We start from the raw sequence: 9,498 nt of genomic DNA on the forward strand, positions 1-9,498 counted from the left end.
ACCTGTGATGGTTGTTTTGTGCTGACCGAAGATATTTGAAATTTGGTGAACTCGCGTGAGAGAGCAAAGGCACCTCTCAACAAAGTTGAGACTAGAGCTGAGATTTCCTAGAGAGGAAAAAGACACACATTTTTGTAGAAAAGAACATTTCAAACTCCAAAATTCTGCACTAAATATTTAAAAGTGCACAAACTCTCACAAGCGGAAGAGGGCTTTGAAGGTCATTTTATCACAGAGATTGTCAGAGCTGGAAGGGACATTAGAGGTTACTCAGGCTTAGTTAATGGAGTTTAGGAAAGAGCCACAACCAGGACCTGCACCCTGAGTCCTGAATCAGGGATTGTCAACCCTACCCGCTCTTCTCAGCATTTATAGCAGTCAGGCTAAGCCAGTCTTGTGCCACGATACAAACGACTTCCCGTTAAGGCTCTTGTTCGCCTCTACTTTTTTCCGAGACACGTTTTCAAGCGTTGCTGATTTATCACAGACAGATCAATGCCAAATCCTAGAGAGGGTAACTAAAGACTAAAAGAGGGCGTCTCCTTGTTGTCGGGTATATTACAAAAACAAGTGGAAAGAAATCGTAGAGCCAAGTTTCTGGTACCACTCAGAAAACGGGAAACCCGGGAGAAGTTCTAATCAGGAGGTGGGGAAATCGGTCCCTCAGATGCGGGGTGAAACGGCAGAGGGATCCTGTGACGGTCCAGGTGTTTGTCACCCGGACACTCAGAGCTGCAGGCTGGAGAGGAGTCGGCAAGCCAGGGTTGGCTTGCGTCCAAAAATGTGTGTCAGGCCTGGTTCCACCTGTTTTTAGGTATTTGTCAAGTAACTTTAGCACTCTAAGTGTTGTTCATCAGTTTTGTGGTGGTTGTGAAATGTACTTTAAGACAATGGACTCACCCTGTGGTTGCGATTAAGCCAGGGAAAGAGCGATTGAATTATGTATGGCTACAAAACGTCTGGCAGTACTACAGGAAGAAGTTGAGTCAATAAGGATTTTTGTGGGACGAGGTGGCCGAGTGGTTAAGGCGATGGACTGCTAATCCATTGTGCTCTGCACGCGTGGGTTCGAATCCCATCCTCGTCGGTTGGCTGAGCTTGGGACGGGAGAAGCATTTCTTTTTGGCGAGATCTCACCATCCTGTTCTCCACTTCTTCGCTAGTGTTTGTCGTGGCTGTGATTTTAATTTATTAATTGACCTACTTGATTCATGTTTCATTCTCCCACCAAATTTTCATTCCCTTACAAGTTTTGCTTAGCAGAAATTTCCCATGGAGGAAATAACTGAAGAACTGAGGACCGTAGAAAAACATTGCCTAACAAATTTAGAGGAACTGATAAAATTCTCTATAGAATAATGTACACAAAATTATGTATACTGAGCCTTGTGGATTATTTAAGGCATTTTCAGGCTAATTTTTTCTCTACTGCAATTTCTGTCTATTATCTCTTATAGTAACTTTAAAAACAATAGTTATTATCTAAGGATGCCTGTCTTTGATGAGGAGTGAGCATCTCTTCGAGATTTGACAAGATTAACAAGTACACACTACAAAACATTCTCAGTTAGGGTTAAATATTTCTTCCTGAGAAAAGCAAATAAAAATGTTAATGTTGTATAGTTTCTACCTGTGCCTTTCCATCTCGACTTTGAGAACTTTGGAGGAAAAAAGAAAAAGAAAAAGATATTTCTTCATTTTATAATTAATTAATTAATTAAGTACCACTTTGTGGTAAGTACTACATTCACATGATTCAAAAAGTATAAAAAAGCTATACAGCAAAGTTTTGGCACCAATTACCCTTCCCACTGGTAAGACACTATTTGCCCTTATGTGTCATTCCAGATACAAATATGCCACATAAAATTAAGCTCTCCAAGATATACTGTTAAATGGAAAAGAGCATAGTGCAAGACAATGTGTATAGACATTACTTATTTTTAAAAAAAGGTAAATATACTTATATCTGAATATATATATCATTTTGGATATGGTGCTATAATATAAATGTCTGGAAGGAGATGAGCTGTGTTCTGGGGTGTGTTCATTTGCAAAATTTTTGCCACATTTCCTACATAGGGATTGTGTTGATTTACGAACCATTACGTCGGTAAAGAGTGTTACTCGTAAGAGGAGCGAGATGGACTACTCCAAGTCACCTACTGGAGAGGCAAATGCAATAGTGGACCCAAAAGTCGTATCAAGATCTGAACTCCGATTGTCAGATTCAAAGCCCATAACGCTAACCTGCTGCACAACAGGATGATGTTTAAGTGAAATGAACTGGCAGCTTCGGCTGCTGCCGGCCTGCTGCTCCTGCGCTCCCACTCCCCTGCCGGAATCTTGTGGCCTCCGCCTTCCGCTCTCTCAGTACCCTTTTTTGGTCCGAGCCCAATTCTTTGGTTTCTTCATTCGCTTGCACCTGCAGTTACCGCGAACCCTCAAATACCCTGGCTGGAACAGCGCGCTCCTTGAAACGGTGTGGGTTAGGGGGAGATGCGTGCCCCTCCACTCCAGTTTCAACCCTGAGGTCCCCTCTGCTCTCAGGGGTGAGTTTCTGCAAAGCTCTCCGTCTCTGGTCACAGCCAGTGGTGGCAGGAATGTTTGTAACCGCAAATGCAGATGGAACTAAAAGAGCCTACGCTACTCAACGCTATGCAGAATAATATAAAGAACCTCGTTGCAAGGTATGTGTTTTTAGAAAATATAATATACTAAAGCAACCTTAGAAGAAATAGAAGATCCGAACAGACCTAGTTGCAATCAAAGACATAAAGCTGTCAACAAACTACCTCTCCCCCTGCCCAAAATCAGACAATTTTACAGGTAAATTTAAGAACAGATAACTCCAAAGCATTTAAAACTGTTTCAGAACATAGAAAAATAAGGGAATATTCTATCTTGGGGTGGAGCGGCGATCCGAATATTTGATCGTGAAACCCAGAATTGATTACCAATAAGAAAACCACATATTTTATTCTCATTTATGCTGAATCCTAAATAAAATAGGAGCAAACAGAATGCAGCAGCACATTAAAGGACTAAATAATTCACTACAGCAAAATAGAAACGAGCATAAAAAATATTTGAAATTTTAAAATCTTTAAACATAATTCAGCATATTAACATGTCTAAGTAGAAACAAACAGCATATATGCACTTAAATAGATGTGGAAAAGGCATTTTATTACAGTAACATCCATTTTGATGTATTACATTTTTTTAACAAAAGAAGAGATGGTTCCTTACCTAACATGATAAACATATCTAAGTTATATTATCTTGCTTTTCAGAGAAAACATTATCTGCCTTCTCTTTGAAGTTAGCAACATTTTAGAAAAATGTCCATTTTTACTACTATTACTTTATATTGTCTGGAGGAATTAGACAATGCATTTAACAAGAGAAATAAATTTGAAAGAAAGAATTAAAATTATCATCTAATTAGGTAAATGAAAGTACCCAAGGATTTGTTTATAAAATTAAATATATTTATAAAAATAAACAAGAGAAATCAATTGTCTTCACACTCACTTCACATAGTGGAAGACCCCCATTTACAACAGCAACAAAAGATATAAATAATTGAGAAATAAATTTAAGAGGAAATTACAAGATCAATAATAAGAAAACTTTAACTATTGCTGACCGACTCAAGATATGGAGAGAAGGCCTATCAGTTTTCTTTACATGTTGGTCTGGGTGTTTAATATAATTCCAATAAAAATTAACATACAATTTTGTTCAAACTAGATAAATAGCTTCTAAAGTTTATGTGACAAGTAACCAAGCACTAGTAGCCAGGAAAGTTCAGAAAAGAATAACAAGAAAGACATAAGCCTTCTGGATTTTAAAGCCTATTACAAGCTATAATAAGTAAAATGTTATAGTATGAACAGGATAGAAAATCCAGAAGTGGGCACAAATATTTAAGCATTTGGTAAAACTGGCATTTCAAGTCAATGAAGAAAAGATAGATCATTCAATAGACAGTACTGGGACATCTGGATAGACATCTGAAAAAAATAGAGTGTAATCCACACCTCACATCTTACAACTGGATAATTTCCAGGTGGTTCCAAAATTTAAATAGGAAAAATAATAAAATCATAAAAGTCCTCGAAGAAACCACATGAGAATTTTCTTTTATAGTCTTGGCACAAGGGAGACCTTTCTTGGAATCACAGAAAATGTAAAGGATTAGTAAATTTAACTACTTTAAAATTTAAAGTTTCTGTGTAACTAAGACCACCAGAGTGGAAAAAATCCAAATTATCACAAGATGCTAATTTCCCTAATATACAATGATCATGCGAGCCAATAGAAAGGCCACCACAAAAGGAAAAAGGGGAAAGGGTATGAACAAAAAATTCACAGTAAGGAAATGTACATGAATATTATATATAATATATATAATATTCAATCTTTTTCATATTTAAAGAAATGCTAATTAATACTACAATAGTATATCATTTTTACCTATCATGTTGGCAAAGATCAAAAAGTTTGATGAAGATTGGGGGTGGAATCACTTTCAGATATTTTTAGAGAGCTGTAAATTTTCACAACTACTTTTGAGGGCAATTTGTAATGTTTATAATATTATAAATGCATATATTCTTTGACTCAGAGATTCCACTTCTAGGAATTTACCCTAGAGATATACTCACACATGTGTAAGATAACATGTGTATGAAACTATTTAGCTCAGTATTGTTCAAAAATAGAAAATAGTTGGAAATAGCATAGTGGCTCATCAGTAGAGGACTGGCTAAATAAATCTACATAATGGAATATTATACAGCTGTCAAAGTAAAGAGGCAGATCTATGTCTATGGCTATGGGGAAAAACTTCCAAGATTTATTGTTAAATTAAATAAGCAAAATAGGGAGCTGTGTACATAATGTTCTACTATTTGTGTAAAATCATGGAGAAATTTTTTAAATAAATATTTGCTTCTATGTGTACAAAATATCTCTGAAAACCTACAGAAGAAATCAAAAGCTTTGGCTGTTGGAATGAAATTAGGTGACTGAGTATAGGAGTAGGATGGAAATCTTTATTAAGAATGTTTTAAATTTGAAAACACTTAAATAGACAAGAGAGAATGAGAGAGAAAGAGAGAGAGAGAGAGAGAGAGAGAGAGAGAGAGACACTAGTACATATCCAGGATCCTTTATCCACAGTTCTAAAATCCATGAACTTCTGAAAACTCTTTTTCCCCGTAAATTTGGCATTAAAACCCATTTGAGGCAAATCTTGAAGTGAACTGAACTGGGATTTTTTTTTTTATAGTCTTAAAAAAAATCTGAATTTTGAAACACAGTTACTCCCAGAGGTTTCTGTGTAATATATAACAAACACCATGTACTCACCTACATTTATAATCATTCATTTTGCCATATTTGTGCTGTCTCTCTCTCTCACTCTTTCTCTTCCTCTGCTGAAGTATTTTACAGTAGATTGTAGACATCATGACATACCACCCTTGAACACTTCAGTTCCCATCTCTAAAAAACAAGGACATTTTCCTATGGAATTGCAACACCATTATCAAGCTCAATAGAAGAGAAAAATCGAAGGGAGATTTTTCAATGTATTCTCTTTTGTACTTTTTGTATTTTGAATCTGTGGCTGTATAACTCATTCACTAGATAGTACAATTTTAAATTAAAAGTAAACTGGATGAAATATTTAATACATGAAATTGACCACAAAGCTACACGATTTGTCAAGGTATCATTAAAGGACAGGAAAGAAGGATTCACAAATACCAGATTAAAAGTAGAGATTAGAAGAAAAAAAAACATTTCATTTCAGTGCCCAACTAAGTTGGGGCTGGTGTGTGTAGGGCTTTCATCAAGTCAGTACTGACAGAAGCATGGCAGGCGTGAAAAGGCAATCCAGATCCAACACAAATGTCTATTGCCTTGAAGTAAAATTTTGTTCTCTCCGTCAGAGAGAGTCTAATGTAATCAGCTTGCCACCAGGTGACTGACTGTTCCCACTGGGATATTACACCATATATAGGGTTAAGGATTAATTGCAGCTCTTGCAAATTGAACCCTCAACAGTGGTGGTGTCTGGATTAGTTTTAGTGAAAGAGATTTTTTTCTTTTGAGCTTATGCATATCCTGCATCATGGTATTCATGATCACCATGTTCAAAAGCTTCTTGAGCAAACGCTGAGACTGCTGGAAAAAGAAAGTTGCTGATCCATAGGGTAGATCAGCTTGCCCACTTGCTTACTGAAACCTCTTACATGGTGGGTTAGTGAAGATTTTTATGGGACACAAATATATTTACACTGAACCTATCCACATACCAGCTAGTTCCCTCAATCTCTTTGTTACCAATTCTCCAAATCTTTTTCTTCTTCTTCCTCTCTTCCTCCTCCTCCCCCTCCTCCATCTTAACCTCCTCCACCTCCTTCTTCTTTTGAGCTTATAACATATAGTACAGCCAGTATCCCAATGCACCTGTTTCCAGATTCAGGTGACCCTCAATCTTTTCAGCTAGCCATGCAGTCAGCATTTCTTTTTGTCTCTGAGCTGAGTGGCATTTTACATATTCTCGGTAGCCATTCCCAAATCTAAGTTTAAAAAAATCCCTTCTGTCCCAGGCACTCATCAAAGTACTGCTATAGGGGAATCTTTCTCCAAACACAGGCAAGTGGGAGCCAGTCTTTCTCAGAGCTGTTTAACTACAGGGAAGTCCAATGTGCTGTCCCCTTGACCCTAGGTTAGAACCCACCTGAGTCCTTTAGTTGACCTACTTAACAGACACACATAAACCAGGTAGAGAGCCTAATCAACTGTCAGTGAGATATCTGAGAGTTTCATACGAATATAAAACCTCTGTTTATTTGTCACAGATGGGCATCCAAAATGGAAGAGAATAACATATTTAAATAGTCTATTCAAGTCAAAGAGAAGTTGAGCACTTATTCCCATTATACAGTTTTTAGGAAAGTTTGTACTGAGGTCTTTGCAAGTGAGGTATGTTGGAGAAAGTAAGCAAGATTTTGGGCAGATTTTCTGTTGGTGCTCTTAATGGAGCTGAAGAATGGGATGAAGCCCAAGTTTATTTCATGCCCTCAGATGGCTAGGCTGAGGGAAACAACTAAAGAAATTTACAGAGCTACAGTTTTGGAGTTAAAACACATCATGGAACTTCCATTAACATGCAAGCTTTCTTACTGCTGTGACAAAATAAATAGTGAGGTTCTGTTAAAACAAAACAAAACAAAACATAGTTTAATCTATGAAATACCACCACTCTGGGTAGCATAATAAAATTGATGAATGACTAACAGTACTTATAATTATGCTCTTTTGTACCAATAAAGCTGATTTAATTGGTTTTGGACTAATTTTGTATTATTATTAAAAATCTAGACAACTCCTGTAGCCAAAAAAAAAAAAAAAAAAGGGAGGAGGAGGATAAGAAGAAGGAGAAGGAGGAGAAGAAGAAGGAGAAGAAGAAAGAATGAAAGAAAGAAGAAGGAAGGAAAGAAGGAAAGACATTGATCAACATGTAAGTGCCTGGACAAATAATTTGCTAGGCAGATGCTTGTACTGTTATGCAGCTACTAAATGAGCATGATGGATAAAGATGTCTGAGATACGAGATGTGAAAATGTTAAACATAAGTGATGGAGAAAAAGGTAAATGTAAAATAATCTATCTAATCTATCTGTGTTTATGTGTGTGAGAGAGAGAGACAGAGAGAGAGAAACCAGAATTATACACACAAATTCCAAGCTCACAGTGACAACGGTTATCTCAGAGAGGTGGAACTAAGGAGGGAGAGGGTGGGATTTCATTTTTTGAAATTAATTTTGGTATTGTCTGAGTTTTTTTTTTTTAAACCATAGAACATGTATTAATTTTTAAATGTTTTTAAAATAAGCATTTCCAATAATTAATGGTCTTATGTTTCATCAGTGTTTTCAATTTAGAACCTGTCTGGGGCCCACACACGCAGGAAACTCTGGTTATGCGATTCACCGTTGACACCAGACTGGATGCCCAGGAAACTGGGGGCTGGCTCCAAGGTGAGGCACGCGCAGGAGGTAGGAAACGAGAGCCGGCATCCTAGACCGGCCCGGAAGTGCCTGTGCGGTGGGCCCGCGGACGCGCTGGCATCCTTCCCGCTGAGCCATTGTTCCCAGGGGCGCGCTCCTTCCAGCGCCGGGGCGGGAGCTCCCTTTCCTCCTCGCCTTTTCCGGGTCTCGTGAGTTAGCCCGGGAACCGGGATGGGTGGGTGTGGCTGAGAAGGGGGTGTGGAAAGTGAATATCAGCCCCGAGAGGGCGGTGCCGAGGGAGGGGGTGGTGGTCGTGCCTGTGGTCCTAGTGCGGACGGGTCACCCCGGGCTGTGGGATGCGTGGGGGAGGGCTGGGGGGTGGGCTGCGAAGCCAAAAGGTCACCACGGTGAATAACTACAGCAGGGCTGGGACTCGGGGCAGGAAACGCCTGGAGTCTGGGGGAATATACTCGGGGACAAGGAAGTTAAGGACACATTTATAAAAGGTTTTCTGCAGCCTTCCTCATGGAGAGCCAGTATGTATGTGTACATGCTCACCGGTTCAAAAAGCAGATGAAGGGGCGTTGAATGGACTGGTTTTCAAGTGCAGGATGTGACAGTTTCCCTCTCCCTTAGTTCATTGATTCTCAAACCTAGGAGTGCATACAAATCCCTGGGGAGCCTAGAGATTAAGGATACACAGTAGGGCTCCCTGACCTTCCCCTCCCACCCCTAATCCCGGGATTCCCATTCCCTAGAGGTCTGCCGCAGAGCCTGTCAAATTGGAATTCAGCTGCTGGGCTGTACTTACTGACCTTTTTTTTTTTTTTTTTTTTTTTTTAGTGGGGTAGGTAGTTAGGTTTATTTATTTATTTACTTTATCAATGGAGGTAGTCGGGATTGAACCTAGGACCTCCTGCATGCTAAGCGCACACTGTCACTGAGCCATACTCTCCCCCTTTGTTTGTTTGTTTTAAGTTTGTTTGTTTGTTTGTTTATTGCACTTCGTGACATTTTGGAGACACAGGCCTCCTAGGTCTCAGGCACTGCCTGGGTACGAACAGAAGACTTCGCCCCTGGGCTTCTGTGGATTCTTGAGACTTTCTTCACAAAGAATTTGGACCTTAAGCAACATACTTAACTTCCCCTGGCTCCCATTGCTTATCTAGTGAAATAGTGATTGTAATCAAACCTCAGAGGTCAATTGTGAGGATTAAGACCCTCTTGGATCCACCAGCATGTTGTAGACCTTTGTGCAGTGTTGATTATAACTCTTAGGAAGCAGTGGAGCAGCGTGGAAAGCTGACAGGACTTGCAGGCTACCTAAGTTTTCCTTTCTGTACATTTGTTGAAAATGAAATCAACCTTAGATGGTTGTTTTGAACATAAATTTCAAAAAGTCAAGTAAAGTGTTCAATAAAAGGCTCATTCGTTTAGTTAAAAAGAACAACATTTCCATTTATTCATT

At 38.9% G+C, this 9,498-nt stretch overlaps 1 non-coding gene across 1 annotated transcript; it reads left to right on the forward strand.

The window, feature by feature from the left end:
- Positions 1-1,005: 1,005 nt before the first annotated feature.
- TRNAS-GCU lies at positions 1,006-1,087 on the forward strand. Its single transcript has one exon. It is a non-coding gene; the product is annotated as a tRNA-Ser (tRNA).
- The last annotated feature ends 8,411 nt before the right edge of the window (positions 1,088-9,498 follow it).

The sequence above is a fragment of the Camelus ferus genome, chromosome 20 (genome assembly GCF_009834535.1).
Source record: "Camelus ferus isolate YT-003-E chromosome 20, BCGSAC_Cfer_1.0, whole genome shotgun sequence".
NCBI lineage: Eukaryota > Metazoa > Chordata > Mammalia > Artiodactyla > Camelidae > Camelus > Camelus ferus.